Source organism: Heloderma suspectum, chromosome 3 (genome assembly GCF_057233095.1).
Source record: "Heloderma suspectum isolate Gila_16-S chromosome 3, 16-S_ref, whole genome shotgun sequence".
Lineage (NCBI taxonomy): Eukaryota > Metazoa > Chordata > Lepidosauria > Squamata > Helodermatidae > Heloderma > Heloderma suspectum.
The window spans coordinates 177,450,932-177,477,755 of record NC_139460.1 but is presented as its reverse complement, the minus strand read 5'-3'; positions in this window follow the sequence as shown (position 1 = coordinate 177,477,755).

Sequence of the window (26,824 nt, the reverse complement as noted above, 5' to 3'; positions counted from 1 at the left end):
GTAGCTTAACTCACTTGTTTGCTGACATTTTGTCACTGGGGCTCCTCACGCTCAGAGAGCTGGCTCCCTCGCAAGCGTGCCTCCTTATATAGGTAGGCCCAACTGCTGCTGCAGTGAATCTGTCGGAGGGCTTTGTTTAAAAAGCAAGGGAGGCTGTGTGTGAACTCTGATGAGCACTGGCTTTCAGTGGCTGGGAATGTAGGTCAGTTGGTCCCCCAGGAGGAGGACTCTTAACAATAGTGAATGGGAGACCTATTGAGGGGAGATCGTCTATTCAATGGGTAGTTGGGGAGGACAGCAAACAAAGGGTAGGTGATTTGGGAAGGCTGTGGCTTGCAAGGTCTGGATCCTTTTCCTGTGTGGTTTTTTTTTTTTTAACTTAAATTAAATGCTGAGCCCTTAAAAGTGCTATATTTAGTGAACTGCTATTTAAGGCCTAAAGCCTGAGCCTAAACTGAACCCAATCTGAAGCTAGGCTGCAGTTTTTCCTGCTTTAAGCAGACGCTTCTGTGGTTAGGTGGTTCATCTGTTAAGGGTGATGGAGTTCTGCCTGTCCATGATGGGATTCCATTTCCCCTACAGGATCCATGATGGGATTCCATTTCCCCTACAGGATCCATGATGGGATTCCATTTCCCCTTATTTTATTTTTCAGGCATACACACACACACTTTATTGCATTTCTATGTCACCCAATAGCCAAAGCTCTCTGGGCAGTTCACAGCAATTAAAACCATAAAATATAGTATAAGACACAGTATAAAAATTTAAAGTATAAAACCACAGTATAAATGAAGTAAAACCCAGAATGAACCCTAGCAGCAATGCAGAGATTTAAAACAGAATAACAAGCTTACAACAACAGAGCTAAAAGACTAAAATGCAAGGGAAAATAAAAAGGACTTCACCTGGTGCCAGAAAGAGCACAATGTAGGCACCAGGTGAGTCTCCCTGGGAAGACTTTATTGAGATTTTAACCTAGAGTAGTTGTATTTACTTTGACAGTTGTACTTTATCTGTTGAGGGGAGTAATTTATTCTGGAAGCATTGCTGAAGGGTGGTATATATATATATATTTTAATAAATAAACGAGCGATCTAGGAGAGACTTTTCCTTTATAACTAGTGTGGCACTAGCTAGCCCTGAAACAAAGTCCAGCAACAAAACTGTGCAAGTCTAATAGTGGAGCGGGGAGGAAGCCTTGCTGAATCAGTGTACATATGTTTCAGTTTTAAAAAATTACAGCATAAACCTATGCATGTTTATTTGGAAGTAAATTCTGCTGCATTCAACGGGGCTTTCTCCCAGTTAAATGTGCAGAGGATTGCAGTGTTAGACTTCAGTCTTATGTACAATTGGAGTAAGTCTCATTTAACATAATGAGACTTACTCTAAGTAAGCATGCATAGGATTTTTTGCAGCTAAAAAACTTCTTTAAGCATGGGGGAAGTAGTGTCATTAGCGATGTTAGGGGCATTGGGGTTTTGTTTTTTTAAAGGGCTTCATGATAACAGATATATAAATACTTCTTTGAATGCGCACACATGCGCACACACACACAATGAACACACACACACACACAACAGTTTTTAATGAACTATTCTGTAGTGAATTGTTACTTGATGGCACAGGCACAATCCACTGGGGGGGGGGGATCTACATGACAATGGTTTCTGAAGCATTTTTTGGATACCGGGATTTTCACGAAATCGGTTTGGTCCGTCAGCAACACACGAAGGAAGAAAAGGGGGTATACATTATCTAAAAACCTGCTTTCACAGATCAAATGGCACTTCGAAAGCTCCATGCTGCAAGGTTGGGTGGGCGGATTCCAGTGAGTAGAACTGAACATCATCAGCTCCATAGGCGCTGCTTAGTAAATGAGAACGTCCTGCTCTAGAGCAAGTGTTGGCTGTTTGCAAGCACATACAGGGAGCAAGGCAATAGAGCAGTCAAGCTGACAAGCAAATGATCCCGCACACAGGTTTCAGTCCAAGGAGGTTTAGGCTAAGGCAGGAGTGGTCAAAATCCAGGCAGAGCTCAGGACACCAGCAGTCAGTCAGTCAGGCAACAAGGATCAGGCGGCAGCAGCAGTAGTCAAGATCACAAGCAAGAGGTCAAACACAGTAAAACAGTCAGGTATGTTACACAGTCCAGAAGCAGGGTCGTTGAGCAGTCCAAAAGGTCAGGAAACAGAGCATCAGACACAGGGCATGATTCAGGAGGAGAAGTACATGGCAGAGGCTGGATGGACCAAGTTGTTCCAACACTGGCTGGGTTTCCAGTGAAGGCTTTTAAGCCCAAAGCCAGCCAGACCCCACCCAGAGCTCAGCTGCAGCAATCAGAGCTCCTTTTCCAGACCTACTCCTGAGAAGTCCCTCTGTCCTGAGGATACCTCTTCTGGAGGCAAGCACTCCTTCACACAGGAGCCTTGCTAGCCTGTTGCTTGAGGCAACGATGCTCCCAAGGACCAGGGGGTGGCTCAGCCTCTACCTCAGAGGCACAGTCCCTCTCTCCTGACAAGGATGGCCCTGCAGCCACTTCCCCCGAGGGTTCAGGCTCCTGCAGGTCTGGTGGCAGTCCCTGGTCTGGGGTATCCTGGGCTTCTGGGGCCTCTAGCTTTTCCTCTGAGGAGTACTCCTCCAGTTGGGGCATGACAGAGGGATGCTTGTTTCCTGCCCCTGTCCACATTCCCCTGCTCAGGGAAGTTTAATGGAAGCACTGGATTAAGCCCCTGCAGTTTACCCCATACCTCTCCCCTCTCATCCACCATTGGGATAGGTTAAAACAGTGCTACTGCGATATTGTAAAAGGTTAAAACAGGCTACTGCGATATTGTGAATGGGTAAAACAGTGCTACTGCGATATTGTGAAAGGTTAAAACAGGCTACTGTGCTATTGTGAATGGTGGAAATAGGCTACTGCAATATTGTGAAAGGTTAAAACAGCACTACTGTGATATAGTTAATGGGGAATCAAGCTGGCTTGCTCGGCTCCTGCTGCAGTCCAGCAATGCTCACCCAGCTCAGATTTGGGCCACCTCCTCCTGTCCCATCCATTCATTTTCCCCATGAGCTGCGTGACATTGACATGCAGCTGGCTGCCCAATTGAAGGGAGCTGTCATGGGAGGGATGGGACAGGATGGGGGGTGGGGCAGTTGGCTCTCTGCAGCAACATGCCCTGATGCAATGAGCTTTCTCCTGCTCCCCCCTGTGCCATCGCTGCCTTCCCTCCTTTCTAGGCTGTCCCAGCCTCTCCCAAGGGTGTTCTGATTACGTTCTGTCCTTTCCCTCTCTTGCAGCCACCTTTTGCTCCCTCCCTGAGGAAGGTGAGGGATAAGACCCCGTGGTGGAGCAGTCGAGAGCTCCTTGCCTTCGCTCCTGCAGTCCAGGAAGAGAGAGCCTTCCTGCCCACTGCTTTGCTTCTCCCTGCTGCAATATTGTGAATGGTGAAAACAGCACTACTGCAATATTGTGAAAGCTACTATGATATTGTAAATGGCTTAAAGAAGAACTACTGAGATATTGTGAATGGAATGATTAAAGGAGCACTACTGTGATACAGTGAATGGTTAAAAGCATGCTACTGCCATACAGTGAAAGGTTGAAACAGCACTACTGCAAAGTAGTGCTAAGTGGGAAAGGAAGCCTGTGTCCAAAAGTGCTGTACTGCTAATGGGGAAAAAGAGGGAATGGAGGGGGGGAAAGGATGGCCCCACCCCTAGACCAGGTCACAGAAACACCCCTAGGCACGTCCAGGATTTAATGTGGAGGGACAGGGCATACGGCAGCAGAAATGTACAGGAGCTGCACTTAAGGAGAACAACGCACTAAAACAACTTTGTGAAAATGTGCCTTTTCCAGAGGGAAGCTGCAAAGTTGCTGCAGATTGGCCGCAAGCATCATCTGTCATGAAAGACCCCGATGTGCTCTCACTCCACACTAAATCAGCTGTGTAGATTAGGCCTAGATCTCTGTGATGGCTATACATATGTCTTTTACAGCAGTTTTCCACAGTTTAGGCTTTTCCAAGTTAATGCTTGGTGGGGAACCTGAGGGGACTCTTCATCCTGCCCATGGCAGCCTCTCTTCATGCTGCCCCCCCAGTCCCACATAGCAATTAGGCTTTTAAAAATGTAATTGCTGCATGGGGGTGCAGCTGGGGAGGGAAGGATTAACCCTGCCCTCCTGCATGCTACAACTGCTGCTGATTTTGCCTAATTGCTGCCATGCCCCTCCCCAATTAGGCTTGTAAATGTGAGGAGGGGAGACAGCTGGGGAGAAGGCTGGGAAGAGATAAAGCGGGAGGAAGGGAGGAGGAGAAACTAAGAGCTCTCAGGGGGGGGCACCTGTGATCTTCCAGATGTTGTTGAACTCCAACTCCCATCAGACCTAGCCAGCATGGCCTATAGTTAAGGTTGATGGGAGTTGTAGTCCAACAACATGAGGAAGGTCACACGTTCTCCAGGTCTGGGCTACAGAAAGCAGCAAAAACAATTTGACCATGGGGCAGTTCATAAATACATGTGTCCATTACTTAATGTTTGATGAGATGTGATTACTCCCAGGCCAAAGTATGAACTGGCTTTGTTGAAAAGCGTTTTGTCTGAGTTGATCTCAGGCGGTATGAAAGCTCTCTCTATGGTGATAAAGCCATAATGAATCATTCACACATGCAGTCACTACTTGTTTCTACATTCACCAAGCATTGAACATTCATGTCGAAACTAGCTATATAGCTGGGCAGAAAAAAATGAACATGTGTACTGCAGGTTGTGGGTGCCCTACTATGCTACACCAAGTCTGATTCTTTGAAAAGTTACCAGTTTAGGGCCTTTATCTGCTGCACTATCCACACTGATAATATTCTGTAAAAGCTTTCCATCATTACTCCCTTAGGATTGGTGTTGGTTGATGGGAAAAAGCATGACTTCACATTAGTAATCCAGAAAAGTCAGGTGTTGTAACTATAGATTTATAACACTGAATTATAAACACTTACAGCATAAGTAGTGCCAGCAATGAAACAGACATAATTCAAAAAATATCAGCCACTTTGCCAAATGATATTCAAAATTCGTAGGGTATAATTTTAAAAATGAAGCTAGTGAGCTAGTACAAAATTACAACCTTGGGGAACCAGCAACACCCACAGGAGTTATTGTACAATATATTGAAATTAAGTGTAATTGGGAAAAGATGGAGGTGAGGGAATAGCAGAAAAGCTTAAAATGTTTGGGGGACTCATAAGGAACTCTTTCATTTAATAATAATGTTATTATAAGGGTTGATTTTTTTAAAGTAAATGAAGCCTTTATTTTCATTTAGGGTTCTATTGCTTTTGGGCAAGGAATGCCTGGGGCGATCATCTTGTGGGAAAAGCCTGGCTCAGAGTTGTATAATTTCTGCTTTATTGCCTTCGCTGAAACAGTTCTTGGTAATCCAAAAATAACTCCAAGTGTTTGGTCATAAGCATCAACTTTTGGAAAGGGAGTCAACAAATGGTTGTCTTTAGATTCCTGAGAAGAGTGGAATGGTTTTTCAATTCTTCCTAAACATCTCCATCCCTCCCCAATCTATTCCTATCTGCTCCAAAGGAAGCTCAAGCTATAATCTTAAACACACTTACTAGGGAACACATTTCAGAGAGGCAGCCCTCGTGTTAGGTATGTTGCAGCAGAATCAGCAAAAGGTATCACGTTAAAGATTAGCAGATTGGTTGTGGCATATGCTTTCATGAAGCCCACTTCATCAAAAGCAACATGGATTTCCACTAAACATAGTGCCTACCATAGTGGTGATCCCATTGCATCTGTGGGCAAAGAACCTTATGACACAATTAATCTGTTTGGGTGCTTCCAGGTGGAGGGCTGGAAGCACTACAATCAAAAGGCATTGTGCAGCTTTTCTGTCTTTCCCCTCATTAATGAATTTTCTGTGGTAAGAAAAAAAGAGGGAAGAACTGATTGAAAAACACAAGAGGGTTACAAATGAAAGACAGCATCATTTGAAAATTCCATGAACAAGGCAGGGCAATTACGCAATAAATCTGTGTCTGGAAGCACCCTTAGTCTTTAAGGTGCCACAATATTCTTAATTGCTTTTAGTAGGAAATAACTCCCATTGAACTCAGTCAGACTTATTTATGAGTAAACTTGTGTAGGATTATGCTGCACATGAGTTCACTGTACTGCCATAGGCCTTGAGTGATTCCAGAAGGAGAGCCCTTAGCATGAAATGCATGGCGCACCAATTCCTCCTTAATGTGCTTTTTTCTGGTAAGAAAAAAGATGGAAGAAATTATGGGAAAACATGGGAGAGTTACATGTGGAAAATTAAGCGTTTGAGGTAGGGAGACTGCAGGATGAAAGGCTCATCCAGAAGTCCCCTTTATGATTACCTTTTGAATAGAGAAGCGGAAAAACTCCAGGTGTTAAGGCAATGTACCAATATAGAGCAGATGTGAAATGCTTTGGTAAAAAGTAACATATGAATGGCCATGAAGAATACCCTCTTAAGTATAGTAAGCTATAATTCCAGTAATACATATAAAACTGGGGTGGGGAGGGGCCAAGGAGGAGAGCCTTTCTTTGTAATCCAAGCACAACTGAACAGGCCGAGGAGGAGAAAGATTTACGCTCTTGCTTTCCCCTGCTTCTTAATCTTGCCTCTTACAGATGGGCTATGGATTACTTTCACTACCAGTCCCATTGTTTCTTCCAAAGAACGTCAATAAAAATTTCTGCCCCACCCACTGCGAATACCAATATCAGGGATTTAATATATATTTAAGTGGAAAATTGCCAAGGAAGTTCAACAGTCAGATTTGACTTCAAAAGGGGAAACTTCTCTAAAATGAGGTTACTGACAAAAAGGCAATTGAAAGTGGGGGAGGGAGTCATAGAATCGTAGAGTTGGAAGGGGCCATTGAGCTCAGTGCAGGGGGGTGTTTCCACCAGTGATTTACTCCAAGCTGGCTGCGTGTTGAGGTCGTTAGGGATACATGACGTCGTGGCCATCCGGCAGCCACCCCGGAGCTTATCAGGGAAAAACCGGATTTCCTGAGACTGCTTAAAGTCCAATTACTTAATTTGGGTTCTCCCCGGTATAGTTGCTCTGTCCCCCAACCCCTGCATTAACCTCAGGTATGCTAGCCCTGCCCTGGGGTGTGCCTTTCACTGTGACCCTGGTCAAAGGGTGTTTTCTGTGTGTTTCCCATCCCTGCACAAACCCATTAGTGTCTCCTCGTAAATAGCTCCCATTGTGCTGAATGAGACTTGCCCTCTGAATGCCCACATCAGAACTTACATGTGCCCCTGGATTGACATGGCATAGTTTAAAGCCCAATTCCCTAAGTGTGGTAAAGCGTGATCTTGAGGCTCCAATTATCCTTTATTTGGTTGATTGCCGTAGGAAGTAACTACTTCAATCCTTTGTAATAGAGATCCTGTGGGTTAAAATGGGGGCTGGTTTCCCGTCTTTGTGTTCCCTCTGCTCTTTCTCAGCAGAAGCATATGTGTCTCTACTCAAAACTAACTCCCATTGTGCTCAGTGAAGCTTGCTCCTGAAATGCAGGTGCATCTGGACTTTCAGGGGAAAGGAGAAAGGGGGGGGGAGAGGAGGGAAGCCTATCTTATTGGTTGAGCAGCCCCTGCCAGTCAGATGACGTTCACTCTGATCCCCACACCCACCAGGAAGTATGTTCTGTGAAGCGATTCTTACTGGTGCGGAGAACGTGCTCGCGGAGCCCTCCATGAACCAAACCACAGCAAAGCTGATTCCTTTTAAAAAGTACAGTACTCCTCCATTTGTGTCTCCTTCTGTTGCTGTGGAAACATGGCTCTGGATTCCTGTTTCCACGACAATGGAAGGAGAAGCAAATGGCAGGATTTTCACCACTGTCCTGTTTCAACGCAGGCACAGGTGAGGTCAGAGCAGTCCAAAGGTCAGTTCACCAGCATTCATTTACTCAAGTGTCAAGGCCAGTCAGGGGGTGACCAAAAGTGTTGTCCAGATGGGTAGTTGAAGGTCAAGGAGCCTGTCAGATCTGATATACTAGAATGCCAAAGCTGAGGTTAAGGCGCTGTTGCTTGCAGCAGAGAGTTGGTGTCTGCAGGGTTGAATTTATAGCCAGTGGTTTAATCAGCACAGCTGGCTAATTAAGTCAGCGTGTTGCTTTTAAGGGAGGCCCCACGCTGTGACTTGCTTTTGTTCTTTTGCAGTTCACATCTGTTTCTATGCCGTTCAGAGGGATGGATCAATTCAGGTTCTGCTTCCAGCATTTGGGGAAATTCAGGAACTGCTCGAGAGGGGCCAGGTTGTTCTTGCAATGTTTCCAGGGGAGGACTGTCAGCCAAGGCCTCCTGTTCTATGCTTGGCTCTGGCTGAGGCCCATTGTGCTGGCTCTCCCGCTCCTCTTCTTCCTCAGACAAATCATTCTCCAGGTAGGGCATGACAGCCACTCTCGTCAGGCGGCTGTCTTGCCATTTTAAACAACCCATACTGAATTCTGCTGGGTTTGGATGTCATGACAAGCCACGCTGAGAACGAGCTACCCTTAACTACCCTGAACAAGCTACAAAAACCTATGGGTTCTCAGGGTGGGTTGTTTGTGAAAAACAACCAAAAATGGAAAAGCACAGGGAAGCACTGGATATGATGATGCCCCTTAAGGCCAAGCTACATGTGACAAGCAGTTCCGTGGTTTTTCCTCCTGACATTTTGGGTTTTTTTTTAGATCCGTATGCTTTTTTAAACAAAAAGCAGCCACAGGAGTCTGAAATCAAGATCAGAGGATTGGCAATTAGGGAGGACAGCTTAAATCTTTTTCTTCTTATTACTTGCACGTTTAGACTTGTGTTCGTCCTCCTGACTTGGGAAAGGTGCAGCAGGAAAAAGGCCATTTGATGACTGAATACATGCAGGCTACATTCTGAAGCTAAGCCAAACTCTGGCCCTATTTATTGAAAATCACACTATTACGCTGATATGATGGGAGAGCAGAGCTGCACTCAGTAGCCCTGCCCTCATCATCACATACTCTGCTGCCCTGCACCCCATGCTGTCCATGGATTGGGGCTGTGCTGGCAGGGGATATGACAGTTAGGGTGGGTTCTGTGAACACAGCCTCACTCTCCACCTCATGCGATTCTAACTGATTTTTCAATGCCTGAATAGGGCTTCTGTTTTGAAGCCACATGTCCCATGTTTTCTATTCATCCTGGGCCTTTAAAAACTCCTGCAGGCCCATGGGAAGTGCACCATGCCTCAGGGCTTCTTCAGACCAAAAAGCATTTCTTCAGTACCTGGTTTAGTGTTGGTGTGCAGGGCCCAATCTACATGGCCAACCTAGTGCAGAGTGAAAGCACATCAGGGTCGCTCATGACAGATGATGCTGTCACCAATCCACAGCAACCCTGCAGTTTCCCTCTTGAAAAGGCATGTTTTCAGAAAGCCCTTTTAGTGCATCTGTTTTCCTTAAATGTGGCTCCCACACGGTTCCACTGCAGTGTGCCCCATGCCCCTGCATTAGATCCTGGGCATGCCTATTTCTGTGACCTGGCAGTGACCAGCATTTCAAGAACTCACAATAGTGCAATAACTGTTTCCCCATTCACAATAGCGGAGTACCTTTAATCATTCACAATATCCCAATGGTGGATGAGAGGGGAGTCATGCGGGGTAAACTAAAGGGGCTTAATTCAGTGGTTCCATTAAACTTCCCTGAGCAGGGCAGCATGGACAGGGGCAGAGAATAAGCCTCTGTGATTGGATGAGCAGCACCTACGGGGTTGATGATGTTCAGTCTGATTCACTGGACTCCGCCCACCCAACCCCAAAGTTTCAAGCACTGTGTGACCCAGGAAAGCAAGTTTTTAGGTAGTGTATACTCTGCTTTTTTTGCTTCACGTGCCTCTGACGGACCAAAGCAATTTCGTTAAAAACCCGGATATAACCAGAAATAACTTCTTATTCCATTTCCATGTAGATTGGGTCAAGGTCTTTTTTTAAATGTGCAATCAGATACAAAATATGCAGTTCTAGAGAGAAAAAAAGTGCAGATCTAAAAGAAGTTTTGTGCTGTTCAAAAATTCAAGTCATGCAAAAGTTGTATTATGCTAGCGGATGTAAAATGTGGCTGCTAACTGTGTGAAAAGTCAAGTATATAGTAACTTTATTTTAAAGTAATCGAATGGTTTCGGGTCCTCCCAAACCCCTGATCAAGGATACCAGTTTTTCCTCTCCCTGCCAAAGCCCCCCCCCCCCAACTCCATGGCTACTCCCCGCAGAGTATTTAGCAATGTTTCAAAGATGAAGGAAGCCGTTCTAGAACTGAGTAACCCCTTTCATGGCAAGTCATGTGACGTTATCAATGTTATGATAAGGGTGGTGTGATGCCAGAAAATACCCAATATGACATTCTTAATAGGCACCTTATTTGGGCAAAGCTACACAAAACATTTGCAACTGAGAGTATGAGCATAGCACAGCACAGCAGCTAGTCTAGTCCTCAATGGAAAAAGACTCCTCAAAGCTATTTAAAGTTTTTGCCAAATATAAAACAACAATGCTCAGGGATAAAATTATTAAGCTTTAAGAAGCAAGAAATCTTCTATACGGATTTATCACCGTAGTGAGAAGGCAGCCACATATTGACCTCAAAGAGGCCCTCAGCAATCCCAGAAATACAAGTTCTCAGCTCTCCCAAGATCCCTCTTCCCTTGTAGCCCTCCAGATGTTTTGTAGTGCTCCACTGGAGGAGTGAAGGGGACTCAGCCAGCTCTGCTTCAACCTCCCCACTTCATTCCCCCATAGTGGGAAGGAGGTGGGACAGGGGATGCTGGGGCAGAACCAGACGAGTCCCCTTTACTCCTCCAATGGAGAAGTGGACTCAGCTGAGCATGCTTCAGTTTGATCTGGGGATTATGATTGCTCTGTTAGACTACATCTGGGTGGGCAGTTTTGGCCTTCAACTCCCATAAGTCCCTGCCAGCATGGCCAATGGTCAGGAATGCTGGCAGTTGGTCCAAAACACCTGGAGATGTACTTTTTGCCCACCCTTGGACTAACAGATTTTAAATTGTCTAAAGCAAATTTGGCTGAACTTGTGCAGTTTTATAATTCAAATTCCAATACACAATTACTTTTTACCACACTCGCTGTCTCAGAGAGTACACAATTAATATCTGAAAATACATAGGTCTCCTTGGTGGCTGAAAAATAGTTGGTGAGAAGCTCCCACTAAGAATTCAGATTTATTGGTACATTTGTTGTTGTTGTTCAGTCGTTCAGTCGTGTCCGACTCTTCGTGACCCCATGGACCATAGCACGCCAGTCCTTCCTGTCCTGCGCTGTCTCCCAGAGCGTGCTCAAGTTCATATTCATTGCATTTATTGGTACATAGTACATAGCAGACCTTATATTTTATTTTCTTCTCATACTCACACTATGTAATTGTGGGTACATTTATGTGTGTGGTCCCATCTGTGAAGGCTCCTTTTAATTACTTCTATGGTGATGCTCTGGGCAGGATATTCATTGCCACCGTTCCAAGCAAACTTGGCTTGTGGTTTGAAGTTCACTCTCCTGTTGCTGATATCCATCCCATTCATACAGTACTTCTCATATCTGTATGTCTTCATTTATTTTATCTCTTTTCTTGCCAAACAAAAAATGAAAACAGATGAGGCTGGTTCACTACTGAATTCCTGTCCATGATTGTGGATGTGGGAACATGTCCATGTGGAGAAGGGTGAGGGTGAATTGGATTATGTGTGGTGAGCTTGTAACCATTGCTGTGATCATGGCTGCTCTTTTCTCATTAAATTCTATCAGGCACACCAAACAAGCTGCAGTAGGCAATGTCGTTGATTAAGAGGGAAAACACTACTTCCATCCCATGTCCTGGGAATCTGGGATCTCCTGGGGCAGATTTAACTCATCTTTATTTTCTGCCATATATGCGAATGGCTGCCATTTTATCCTATGGGAAAAAGAGAAGTGTTGCATTTTTGTGAAGTGGGGAGGGGGATTATTGTGGGGACAAAATTTTCCATTGTGTGGGAACAGCCTCCACTGAGATACCCCAAGAGGGTACAACATGTTTCTCCAGGGAGAGCACAAACAGTGGCATTGTATCCTCTCTTCCCATCCTGGATACTTGCAATCTATAGACCCCTCTCATAATGGCAGACGTTTCTCAAAATGTATAGAAAGCAAGCAAATGAAAAGGGCATACATAACGGGCTATTTGCATTTGTTCACATGCAAATACATTTGCTTGTATTCTATTTCTGTTACTCTATGAAAAAGGATATTCTGTGCTGGTGCTATGAGTTGTTGCCAAATAATGTAGTCTGAAGCACTCTGTGGGTTAAACTTTAGGGTTTGGAGGATGGATGCACAAGAATGATCTTGTATAATTGCTTTTTAAAAAATAATATTGGTAAGTGCTCTCCAATTGTAGAAGTAGAGAAAAGTTCTGGGAGTATCTCTAGCTATGGCTGACTTCCTTTGGAGGAGAAATCACTGGAATCTTGTGGTGCTTTGTAATATTGGGTTCATTTACAAATGTGCAAGTAGACCATAGGTGCAGGCAAGTAGCATGAGCGCTCCTAGCAAGTGCACTACCCAACACCAGCACCCCAGAGACAGGGTTGGCATCAGACCCACAGTAGGTCCTCAGCGTAGTGCTGCCAGTGGGCCATTGCTGCCACCACTGCTGCCCTGTCGACACCTGCCGCTGTGGAAACCTTCCACCTGCTCAGCAGCCAGCCTGCCCCCAAAGCCGTCCACGGCTCCCGACACTGCCCACCCACTCATCCACCTGCTGCCCTCACCATTGCTGAGGCCCCACCTTCCAATGCCAAAGCCCCCTGCCCACCCACGAATGCTGAAGCCTCCCCACCTGGCCGCTGGCCACCAAGCCACTCACCCATTCAGCCGCCTGCGTCCCTTGTTGCCAACACAGCCCCATACCCACCCGCCACACCTGCCTGCGCCACAAAGCCATCCGCCCGCCAGCCCACCAAGGCTGCCCAATCCCCCACCCTTCCCCATTTCTTTACCTGGTGTGGCGGTGGCAGCAGTGGCTCCTCCTCCTGTGCAAACATATATAGGTACAAAAACAAACGCAAATGATGTTTGTTTAAAAAAGTATATCCACAGATTGACGCAGTAATCAGATGGCATGGAATTATGATTGCAAAACTGGCACGGACTATTTTTTAGTCCTTACCCATAACTGAGGCAAGAACAAGTACAAAGAGAATATATTTATTATAGGGATTGCTATATGTACAAATGGGATGTATTTACAGACTGCAGTGTTGTAAAATAAACTTTTATAATTTCATATGTTCTTTACACTTGGTAAAGTAACTAAGAAATATGCAATACACCTTCGTTTAGTTAACCCCTATTTAAATCAAGGATTTAATTCCCCTATCTCACGCCATGCCAGCCAGCACTCACAGAACAGAGTTTTCTGGACTGAAGTCTTCTCTCAGGTCCAGCCCTCAGTGTGCTCCTTCTTGGCCTGATGAATGTTCAGCTGAAATGAGGACTTCTTCCTGAAGAGAAGTTTTCAGCTGGGTCAGGACCACCACACAGAAGACTCTGGCTTTTCAGATTCTCAGGTGCCTGCTTGCTGAAGCCTTTATGCTTCATTAAATTAAACTCTTCTGAAATCCTCTGTCTCCAGCTACTGTCTTCTAGTTCTTCCCTGCCCAGTTTCTTCAGGCTATGATTGTTCCTCTTAAACCTAGCATTGTTCCCTTCTTCTGGCTGTTCTTCCTCCTTTCGTCAGCCTTCTGTCCTCTTCCTTCTTCTCCCAGGCTCTTCTCTGCCTGTCATCAGAACTTCTTTTAGAGTGACCCTCAGAATACCTCTCATTATAGTTCCTTGTTGTTGTTGTTCAGTCGTGTCCGACTCTTCGTGACCCCATGGACCATAGCACGCCAGGCCTTCCTGTCCTGCGCTCTCTCCCGGAGCGTGCTCAAGTTCATATTCATTGCATCCGTGATGCTATCTAGCCATCTCATCCTCTGCCGTCCCCTTCTCCTTTTGCCTTCAGTCTTTCCCAGCATCAGGGTCTTTTCCAGGGAGTTTTCTCTTCGCATTAGGTGGCCAAAATATTGAAGCTTCAGCTTCATTATCTGTCCTTCCAATGAGCACTCAGGGCTGATTTCCTTTAGGATGGACTGATTTGACCTCCTTGCAGTCCAGGGGACTCGTAAGAGTCTTCTCCAGCACCACAGTTCGAAAGCATCAATTCTTCGGCGCTCAGCCTTCCTTATAGTCCAGCTCTCACAGCCATACATTACTACTGGGAAAACCATAGCTTTGATTAGACGGACCGTTGTCGGCAAGGTGATGTCTCTGCTTCTTACTATGCTGTCTAGCTTGGCCATAGCTTTCCTCCCAAGGAGCAAGCGTCTTTTAATTTCATGGCTACAGTCACCGTCTGCGGTGATCTTGGAGCCCAAGAAAGTAAAATCTGTCACTGCTTCCATTTCTTCCCCTTCTATATGCCAGGAAGTGATAGGGCCAGATGACATGATCTTAGTTTTTTTAATGTTGAGTTTCAAACCAGCTTTTGCACTCTCCTCTTTCACCCTCAACAAGAGGCTCTTGAGATCCTCTTCGCTTTCTGCCATTAGGGTGGTATCGTCTGCATATCGGAGGTTGTTGATAATTCTCCCGGCAATCTTAATTCCGACCTCTGATTCATCCAACCCGGCATTTCTCATGATGTACTCTGCATATAAGTTAAATAAGCAGGGTGACAATATGCAGCCTTGTCGTACTCCTTTCCCAATTTTGAACCAATCGGTTGTTCCATCTCTGGTTCTTACTGTTGCTTCTTGACCCTCGTACAGGTTTCTCAGGAGACAGGTAAGGTGGTCTGGTACTCCCATCACTTTAAGAATTTGCCACAGTTTGTTGTGATCCACACAATCAAAGGCTTTAGCGTAGTCAATGAAGCAGAAATAGACGTTTTTCTGGAATTCTCTTGCTTTCTCCATGATGCAGCGAATGTTGGCGATTTGATCTCTAGTTCCTCTGCCTCTTCGAAACCCAGCTTGTACTTCCGGTAGTTCTCGGTTCGCATACTGCTGAAGCCTAGCTTGTAGGATTTTGAGCATCACCTTGCTGGCATGTGAAATGAGCGCAATGGTGCGGTAGTTTGAACACTCTTTGGCGTTGCCCTTCTTTGGAATTGGAATGTAAACTGACCTTTTCCAGTCTTGTGGCCACTGTTGAGTGTTCCAGATTTGTTGGCATATTGAATGCAGCACTTTAACAGCATCATCTTTTAGGATTTTAAATAGCTCGGCTGGAATACTGTCATCTCCGCTAGCTTTGTTGTTACTAATGCTTCCTAAGGCCCACTTGACTTCACTCTCGAGGATGTCCGGCTCAAGTTCAGTGACCGCATTATCATGGCTATCAGGGACATTCAGATCTTTCCTGTATATTTCTTCTGTGTATTCTTGCCACCTCTTCTTAATCTCATCTGCTTCTGTTAGGTCCCTGCCTTCTTTGTCCTTTATCATGCCCGTCTTTGCACAAAACGTTCCCTTGAGATCTCCAATTTTCTTGAAGAGATCTCTAGTCTTTCCCATTCTGTTGTTTTCCTCGATTTCTTTGCACTGTTCATTTAAGAAGGCCTTCTTGTCTCTCCTTGCTATTCTCTGGAACTCTGCATTCAGTTGATTATATCTTCCCCTTTCTCCTTTGCTTTTCACTTCCCTTCTTTCGTGAGCTACTTGTAAAGCCTCATCAGACAGCCACTTGGCTTTCTTGCATTTCTTTTTCTTTGGGATGGATTGAGTTGCTGCCTCCTGAACAATGTTACGGACCTCCGTCCATAGTTCCTCAGGCACTCTGTCTATCAGGTCTAATCCCTGAAATCTATTCCTCACCTCCACTGTATATTCATCAGGGATATGATTTAGGTCATACCTGAAAGGTTTAGTGGCTTTCCCGACGTTCTTCAATTTAAGCCGAAATTTTGCAAGAAGCAGCTCATGATCTGAGCCACAGTCAGCTCCAGGTCTTGTTTTTACTGACTGTATGGAGCTTCTCCATCTTTGGCTGCAAAGGACATAATCAATCTGATTTCGATATTGACCATCTGGTGACGTCCATGTGTAGAGTCGCCTCTTGTGCTGTTGGAAAAGAGTGTTTGCTATGATCAGCATGTTCTCTTGGCAAAACTCTATTAGCTTTTGTCCTGCTTCATTTTGTACACCAAGGCCATGCCTGCCTGTTATCCCGGTGATTTCTTGACTTCCTACTTTAGCATTCCAATCCCCTACGATGAAGAGGACATCTTTTTTTGGTGTTAGTTCTAGAAGGTGTTGTAGGTCTTCATAGAACCGATCAACCTCAGCTTCTTCGGCCTCAGTGGTTGGGGCATAGACTTGAATTACTGTGATGTTGAATGGTTTGCCTTGGATTCGTACTGAGATCATTCTATCATTTTTAAGATTGTACCCCAGTACTGCTTTTCCCACCCTTTTGTTGACTATGAGTGCTACTCCATTTCTTCTAAGGGATTCTTGCCCACAATAGTAGATATGATGGTCACCTGAATTAAATTCGCCCATGCCTGTCCATTTGAGTTCGCTGATTCCCAAGATGTCGATGTTCAATCTTGCCATCTCATGTTTGACCACCTCCAGCTTACCTTGATTCATTGATCTGACATTCCAGGTTCCTAAACAATATTGTTCTTTACAGCATCGGATGTTCTTTTCACCGCCAGACACATCCACAGCTGAGTGTCCTTTCGGGTTTGGCCCAGCCGCTTCACTCTTTCTGGCGCTACTTGGAAATACCCTCTGCTCTTCCCCAGTAGCATATTGGACACCTTCCGACCTGAGGGGCTCATCTTCCGGCGTCATATCTTTTAGCCTTGTGATACGTTCCATGGGGTTTTCTTGGCAAGAATACTGGAGTGGGTTGCCATTTCCTTCTCCAGTGGACCACATTTTGTCAGAACTCTCTGCCATGACCTGTCCGTCTTGGGTGGCCCTGCACGGCATAGCTTATGGCTTCACTGAGTTACGCAAGCCCCTTCGCCACAACAAGGCAGTGATCCATGAAGGGGATAGTTCCTTGTGGTGCCCCCTAAATAGCAGGACATTGACCAAAGGGTGCTGCCCTCCTTAGCAACTGTATCCAAGGCCTCTGAACGTTGTAGCCTTCTCAGAGGTTTGAAGCTTAATCAAATATGCTTTTACTTCATCTTTCACTTCAAGCTGAGGTTTTTGATCATAGTACCATATAACCAACTATCCTTTTACATAATAACCCACAATAAATTGTTTCTTCACAGGCTTGTAATAGGACTGTAAAAGAATAAAGGCTTCTCTACAGAAGCGATTTATTGCACACTCATGATTGGACACTCGCGGAAGTTTGCGGGTCCTTTCGGCAATGTTGGAAACCTCGAGGACATTTCCCATGCTTTCCCCCAATTATCCCACTTTCAAAAAGATCGGAGATAAAATGAAATAAAAAATTAATGTGGCATAATAGCAGTGTGTAATGCTGGCACAGTGCTATAATTCAGTCACTAGATGGTGCTGTTCACTGAACATATAGAGCATTGCCAAGAAAGGAAGTTTTCAATTCCACATCACATGTTCACTGTCTAAAGGAGCCTGTCATAATCCTGCAAAGAAAAAGAAAGCAGAAAGCCTTGGTAAAGTTGTGGGATTTTAGCCTAGTGTAGAAATGCTCCCAGATGCTTTTAGATGAGGTAATTGCAACTAAGGTAATTAAACCTAAGACTGGCAGGCTGTATGCACACACCTCAGATAGCTGCTTGGCTGATTTGCCTGGGAATGGGATACATTTTCCCATCTCTTCCTCATTATATGGAAGGAATATAGAGGGGAAGCATTTCTTATGTAAAGTGCTTGATTCTTGGTGGCAAAACAGTTGGCAAAATTACAAGAGCCATACACTGAGGTTAATTTTCTATAGTGCCTGAAACATGCACTTCAGTTTGCTTTGCTTTAGTTATAATGGCATATGTAAAGAGCCATAAAAATTTGAATATAATCTTTACTGAGCTTATTTTAGTTTAGCTTGGAGCATGACTGGAACCAAGTTTATTCTGGCTGAGGCAAGGGAATATCTTGGATCAGGAAGAGTGGTCAGTGATACTGACTCAAGACAAGTTATTTTGCATTTTCATCCCAAAATTATTTTGCCATCAAACCACTTTGTGTTCTGCTGCCATTAAAAGGATATTACAGCTTATACTACAGAAAGGCCTTCAAACTCACGCCTGAAAAAGTTTTCAGAAATAGTCCATGTAAGGCCCAGTTTCAATTCAAAACTACACATTTCCCCATTATATATATATATATATATATACACACACACACACACACACATACATTCACACACGCATGCACGCACGCACACGGATTTATTTAAATCAAGATTCACAAAAGCTCAGCGCTGGCATTTGTTTTTACCATCAGATCCTGCTTTGGAAAGGAATGCATGAAAGAAGAACAGAGTGCCTTTGAGCATATGCAAAGTGTGTAGCTCTTCACTACTGAGCAACAGTGACCAGCTCTGACACATTGAGGCTTCCTGATCATACATACAGACTTTGGCCTGGAATCTCTCTCACTAGTAATTAAGCCCAATGTGGGACTTACCAACAAACTGCAAACATGGGAGGGGATGCACCAGCATTGCAGCCAACAGGCTTTTTAATCATCCCACATTTTCTAGGAAAATATAGGAGTAGCTGATTCAAGCTGCAGGAAATGTTTAAAACATGTAGCCTCTCTGCATTGTTTTCTGCAACACCATTGCAGAACATCCCATGCAGACAAGGTAGCATCTTAAAACCAAACCCACAAGAGCATTGAAAAATATACAATAAATTCTCCACAAGCAGTTTCATGATATTGTTACTTTTCGGGATGCAACTCCTTCTTTTGATATTTATTGCCCAACTATTAGGTATCTAGAATGTTGTTCTATTTATTGAGAAGTATATTCTGCTCTATCCAAGACGCTAGGGGTTACATACATATAATGGTTGAGCAGGCCAGTCCTATGGTTCTGCTGTACCAAATGGCTGCTATGTGTAAAGGCGAAACCCCACATAACATAGTCACAGCCCTTCTTTGTGAAATCTTCCTTGGCCGGCAAAGAAACAAGGCTTCTGGTTTCCACTTGCAGAGCAGCACTTTGGGTTTCTGGGTGCTCCATTGTTTTCCTTTTAATGTTTTATTGTTTTACTGTCACCAGTCTTTTATGGTTTATTTTATTGTTTATTACTTACTATGTTTTAGTATCTTACTGGTCTCTCTTGGATAAGGTTGTAGAGACCTTTTGCTCTAAGAACTTTTAATTTTTGATGCCTGGTTGACAGGCTTTTCAGCGGTGTGGGAGTAGCCTGGCATTTGACAGCAGATTTGCAGCTGTTTCTTTCTGGTGTTATCTGGAATTGTCACCAACTGAATGTTGTGGTGTTTGCTGTATATAAGCACAAGGGCCTCTAGGGGGCACTGTGCAATACAATCTATATGACTCAATAGGGAATAAAGTTAGTTTCAATTTCCACCTCCAACATGGTGTCCAGCCTCTGTTAACACTGCATGGTGTCAGAGTGGAGACAAACTGTAGCCTCGGGGGGGGGGGGCAGAAAGGAGATCACAGATACACATCCTAGAAGCCCTGGAACATTCACTTGGGGGACGTTGTACTTTATGGTTTTAGTTTTTGTGAACTGCCCAGAGAGCTTTGGATATTGGGTGGTATAAAAATGAAATGAAATACATATATACAGAGTCTGCATTACTGAAACTGCTGGCAGGGGACGGGGCGGGGATGATTGAAGGCTGTTTCACAGCATATTTCAAATACAAAGATTGTAGTACACAAGGGAAAGTTTATGCAGCCCAAAGAGGTGTCTCCATACTAGGATGGAACCATCACAAAGATCTTCAAATCCTAATAGCACAGAACCAGTCCTATACTGAAGTCCCACATATAAATTTGTGCTGCATTTCCTGATGTTTTTACAAATACTCCAGGTATTGCCAGGAAATGTACACACAAGATTCAAATGAAAGCAAATGCCGAGCCAGTCCAACACAAAGTTCGGAATGTACCTATTGAGCTGAGGAAGCTGCTCAAAGGGAAGGTTCTTAAACTTCACAAAGCTGACATCATAGAACCTACTGATGCTTCAGAATGGGTCTCTCCTATTGTCATAGGGCTTCACTACATGAAGCTAAAATCCCGCATCCTTACCAGCGCTTCTGCTTCCAGATTCTTTGCGGGATTAAGATAGGCTCCTTTACACAGGCTGACACAGGCTGTTTTATTTCTTGGCAAGTTCTGTATGTTTCATTTTACAGCCACTAGATGGTGCTGCTGTTATAGTGCTATTATGGAAGTACACCCAGCAAGTAAAGCACTTCATAGCACTTCCTAGAGAAAAAATTGACTTTCCCCATGCTTTAAAAAGGTGGGATAAAGGTAATAAACCATGGGAAGGGCCCTGGAGGTTGATAACGTCGTGTAGAGGACCACAAAGTTCCATGAGTAGCCAATCTTGATCACATGATATAAGCCCTGTGTGGAGAAGCCCATAGTGAGGAAGGTTAATGTGTGTAGACCTGAAAGACATGAATTCAAACATGGTGGTGGACTGTCATCCCCTTCCTAATATCAATAAAATGCTCTTAACTTTTAAGGAAGCAAACGTTTTTTCCACTCTTGATTTATCAGCAACCCATCACCAGATACCAGAATAGAAGAATCTTGCAAGTACATTGCTTTTATTACTCCTGAAGGCTTATTCCAATTTAAACGGATACCATTTGGTTTGGCTTCTGCATCATCAGTGTTTCAAAGGATGATGCAGGTGATACTTGGAGAAACCAGAGGTGTTACATACTTTCAAGATGGCATTTTGATTTACAGTGAGAATGAGCATGAACATGATATGATTTTGAAAACTGCCCTAGACAAACTACGCCAATATGGATTAACCATCAGCAAGGAGAAATGTCAATTAAAAATACATCCAGTAACTTATCAAGGGCGCACCATCTCACAGAGAAGAATCATCCTGCTCTGGTAATGCCCTGCTGAGCCTGAGGCTGTTTTAGAGCTGCCTCAGTCCACCATGCGCAGCTAGCTGACAGAAACTCAAGAAGAGAACACAGGCTGGGTTGGATTACTGTTGAGAATGGAGACCAAAAGCGTAGGACCTAACAGAAGAGATGACAGAAAGCATGCCAGGGTCAAAAGTACAGAAGGAGATAAGCATCTGTAGAATAACAGGGAGCAGGCAATTAAGCGAGGTCACATATGGTCTGGGTCATAATTCAGGGATTCTAGAGAAGCAAGGATGCAAGGAGAACAAACCAGTGTAGAAACAGAGCCAGGAACAGATGAATTGTTTCTGGCAAAGATGTCATATCTCTACAAGGCTTTTGAAAGCTGTACATTCCTGACTCCACCCAGCCCGCAGCTGCCATTGATCAAAAAACCTTCCGATGCCTTCCTCTTGAGTAGACCTTGACTGCAGACAGGAACTATGCCTGAGTGGAGGCAGCTGAGCATGCCTCTTCAGTCGGCATCTCTCCTGGGGAGTTATAGGAGGACCCTGCTGCTGCTGCTCAGACTCTGAGTTCTCTGATGGAAAGCCAGATGGTCCTGGCTGTTCCCCATCAGTCTGGCACGGTGCCTTTTGGATCTCCTCTGCTGTTTCCTTTTCTGGTAAGGCCTCTTCCTCATCTGATGAGGAGGCTCTAAGGCTAGGCATGACAGGAACATTACCGAAATCAGACTTGGTAAAAGCCATCTGGGAAGCTCCATAACTGGACAGCAAAGACAAACACCAATCTATTATAGGACTTTATGAGTACTATTCAAAGTTTGTAAAGCAATTTGCTACTAAGATAGCTCCTCTTCCCCATCTTCTAAAGCAAGATGTAAAATCTGAATGGGACACAGCATGCAAAATAAGTTTCATGGAAATTAAACATTCTATTTCCACTAGCCCAGCACTAAGTCCCTTCGTCTCTGAGAAGCAAACAATAGTTAGTACAGATGCTTTTGAGTATGGGCTAGGTGCAGTTTTGACTCAGCTGAAAAATGGGTGAGAAGAAACTGTTGCTTTTGCCTCCCGAGCTCTGGATAATTCAGAAAAATCTTACTGTTACAGAAAAAGAGGCTTTGGCATGCTTCTGGGCCATGAGACATAAAATCATAGAATAGTAGGGTTGAAAGGGTCCTAAAAGACAATGAGTCCAACATTTTAGGACCTACCTAGAGGGCAGAAAATGTATTCTAAGTCTGACCATAAACCTGTAGCGGCTCTTACCACAAGAGGTTCAGGTCGAGCTACCCCAAGGATTGCTAAATGGGTGGTGAGAATGATGTATTTTGATACTGAAACTGTGTATCTACCTGGAACCAAGAATGTGACTGCTGATTACTTATCACGTTTGCCTATCCCTTACTCAGATGAGGAAGTGAAATCAGGGGAGAAGAGATAAGTTATCATTACATAAATCACTGCAAGCACTTAAGGGATAATTTCAGCTTCAGAATGGTCTGTATCTGTAAAGGAAGACCAAGTATTAAATGAGTTGAAAGCCCACATAGTTAAAGGGTGGCCATTCAAGGAGAAGCTACCTGAACACCATTTCAACATGTTGTGCAGGACTTGTCAGTAGAAGATGAATGGGTTCTGAGAAATGATTGCCTCATAGTTACATTAAACCTGCAGGAAAGGTTGATTCATTTGTCCCATGAAGGACATCTAGGGATGAGTCTTACTAAAAGATTATTGAGACAAGACATTTGGTGGCCAGGGATGTACAAACAAGCTGAGGAGGTAATTAAGAACTGTGTGCCATGTGCCAGCAGTGACAAATCACTGAAGACGAACTGCACCCCTTTAAAGCCAGTGGAGTACCCTTCTTGCCCATGGGAGAAGTTATGCCCTTGGACATAATGGGGCCATTTGAGAATCAACCAATGGGACAGAGATAAAACGGCAAAAAAAAAAAAGGGAACGCAAATGGCGGCCGCCGTAGCTGCCACCATTTGTGTTCGCTGTTTTGGGGTTTTTTTTGCCGTGATAGGCTACGTAAATACCTACGTAGCCTATCATGGCCTCCGCAGGGACGCAAATGGCATCCCTGCATTAGCCGTGATAGGCTACATAATTATTTACGTAGCCTATCATGGCTATAAAGAGGAAGCAAATGGCGGCCGCAGACGCAGCCGCCATTCGCAAAGCAGCGCGAACAGCAGCAGGTAAGTGCTCCATTTCGCATGCCTTTTGTGGGGTGGGGGGCGGGGGGCTTCGTTCCACCATGGATTTCGGGGGGCCAAATGCACTGGCATTCGGCCTCACCGAGATCTGTGGCGGAATTCTCTGACATCCCTAGCTATAGTGGACTATCATTCTAAATGGCCTGAAGTTACATTTGCTGCAAAAATAACTACACATATGGTGATTAAATTCATGACTTCCATATTTGCCAGAGAAGGGTTCTTGAAAGAGTTTGTAACAAACAATGGCATTCAGTTAACATGGACAGAAATGCAGAAATATCTTCAAAGCAATGGCATCAAACACAAAACTATTTCCTTATACCATCCAAGAGCTAATGTGCTGGTTAATAGAATGAACAGACTAGTAAAAGACTGCCTACAGTTTGCTAGTCAACAAAAGGCACCATGAGAAGATCATTTATGGGACACACTGTTTGCCTATAGAACTACTCCACATTCAACAATGGGTGTATTACCATTTGAGCTTTTAAGAGAATGCAAAGCCAATACAAGATTACCTACATATCCAGCTCATAACCTGGCTCACAAACATTCTGATGTGGTACTTTATGAACATGTCACAGATAAACAAAAGTAATATAAGCAATATGTAGATCAAAAGAAAGGAGCTAAAGCTCATAAACTGGAAACTGGAAACTTTGTATGAGTGAAACTCCTTTACAGAATCAAGAAAGGCCACTCCAAGTATTCATGTTCTTTAGAGATCATTGATATCAGAGGAGATTAGGTTGTTCTTGAGGATGGAAAGTAATAAAACATCTCAAGACTTGCTGCCCAGTAGGCAGCAGATGAAGAAGATAGTGGTCTCTCTTTTGGATTTGAAAGCCTAGATGATATCAATAAGGAAGGAGGACAGGGTTCAGAGGCTATTCGGCACTCCAGCTCTTCAGCCATTTCTCCAAATGTGAGAAGAAATGCAAGAGAAAAGAAACAGCCTAGAAGATTTGAAGATTTTCTAAGTAACTTTTGAACCCGGCTATTGCTAATTGTACCTTTGTTTTGTAGGAGAGAGTTGTGTTGTTGTCTGATAGTTGTAGGCACTTCCTTGTCTTGAGGTGTGAAGAGGTGTGTCCCTAGAGAGCCCCAGGAGCAGCTGGGAAGGGAGGGAAAGGAAACAGGGAGAGAGAAGGAGAAAGGTGGATGTAAGGAAAAAGAAAAGCAGAGAAAATAAGGGTTTATAAATAAAGTGAAGTTCTGTTTACATCCAAACCTTGTATCTGGGTCCTCCTTATTGAGAAAAAAAAAATACAAAAATGATGTCATCAAAAAAGATAGCAGGATAATCTATAGCTCCACTCCAATACCTAGATGAGCATTCCAGAGCCTAAAGATAATCTTGTTAAAACAAAATCAGAGAGAGATTGTGCATTGGGAATGTCTCAGGGTCCTGCTGGTCCTAAACAAGCTCAGCTAGAAACATTTTTTCTTAAAACATAGATTGGCAAAAAAGTCCCCCCTGACTATGGTGAGATGAAAAGGCTGAACAAGATGGTTAAAGATGGCATAGATAACATGACTGCTCCGCAAGGACTGGAATGACACAATAAAGCCTTTGAAAGACTCTATCGAAGAGGTAGTGACTAAACCAAAGGGCACCTCCATAACAGGAGACAATGCCATGGAACTGGGGTTGAAATGGCGTAAGAAGATTATAAACACTGACGTTGATCAAGGAGGAGCTAAGCCAAAAGATAGAATCCCTGGAAAACCAAAGCAGAAGGGCTAACCTCAGAATTTGAGGGCTGGACACCGCCATCCCCACGACATTATCACCAAACTGTCAAATGAAGCATTAGAGGCACTTGCGGCATTCCTGCCTGGGTTCCACTTTTTCCCCAGCCTCCACCTCTGAAACTGAGAAACAAACCCCTCAGGAAAGGCCTGCTTTCACCTGGATCAGTTGTTCCCACTGACACCCGGGTTCAGCCCTTTTACTCTGTCTGGGTTACAGAGAAACTCAATATGCCCAATTGGTTCTCTCAACCCACTACAGGACAAGTAACAAGGAAATCAATTTAATAACGCTAGCGTAACAACTCAATCAACATATGGGAGTCTGTATTTAAGGAAAACAAATAAAGATTTATTTGTAACCCGAAGAGTTATATGTTATTATTATTCATTAATGCTTGGTCCTAACTTCCCTACCTACTCTACCCCTTCTAAAATCCCCCTTACTGGATGTTGCTTCCACAATCCCTAAATCCCTAACTTGTCATTGTCCATTCATTCTGTTTATAACTTCAGAATCCTCACACACACACCAGCCCCTCCCACCTTTCACCCCCCCAACACTCTATTAACCCTCACTTACCTGGGTTACATAAAACAATACAAGCACATGCATCTCAGTATCAGGCATATGCTTTGTTGTTCTTCACTGAATCCCTAAACCCTATCTAACTGTTAAACTGTCTGTTCTCTCCTTTTAAAATCCTTAGAATTCTCTCACTCACAACCCCTCCCACCTTTCACTCACGCAACCCACATTCTGTTAACTCTAACTTACCGGGATAGCATTTTACAATTCAGTCAAGACATTTACATTATCATGCATATGTTCCAACGTTTAATTAACATTAGGGAGTCCAGCAGCTGGTGTTTTGTTCCTGTGCCTTCTAGGATGTTCTAACTATTCAGTATCACTGTCCTGTTCCTCCACTTTTCCTTGGATGTCCTAGGGAGCAATCCTATGGCCACTAGACACTGTCTAGAGGGCCATAGGATATGCTCATTTCCAGGAACCAACCTTGGAGCCCATGCTCTGAGGTCGGTGCCCAGAAAACTGACCTCTCCCCTCGTCTGCGCTGCCTCGGAGGCAACACGGAGGAGCCCCGTCCTCCGTGCTCGCAAGAGGAGTGTGGGGTGACTGAAAACTGGCAGGGCTGGGGGGCGTTCTGCAGCAGGGAGAGCAGAGCTGCACATACAACACATTCAATGTGTTGTATGGCAGCTTCCTCTCCTGGTCAGGCCCCCTGTGGCTAGACAGCCAAAAATGACAGTCTAGTGAAAAACAGCAAGGCAGGAGAGGCGTGAAGGGAGCGATCCCCCCCGCCCCATGCCTCTCCTGCCTTGCTTTGAATGGGCAGTCGCCTCTGAGTTCGGAGGCAGCCGCCTATCTTGATAGGATTACGCCCTTATTCTGATAAGCTTTCAACCTTCAGCGTGAGCATTTGAAGCCAAGATATTGCTTCTGCAATATCTACATGTGTGTTGCCGTCCTTTGGGATGATTCACTTCACCAGATGACCCCATGGATAAAGAGTAATGTAGTATTGTTGCCCTGCTTATTTAACTTATATGCAGAGTACATCATGAGAAACTCCAGGTTGAATGAATCACAGGTCGGAATTAAGATTGCTGGGAGAATTATCAACAACCTCCGATATGCAGACGATACCACCCTAATGGCAGAAAGCGAAGAGGATCTAAAGAGCCTCTTGTTGAGGGTGAAAGAGGAGAG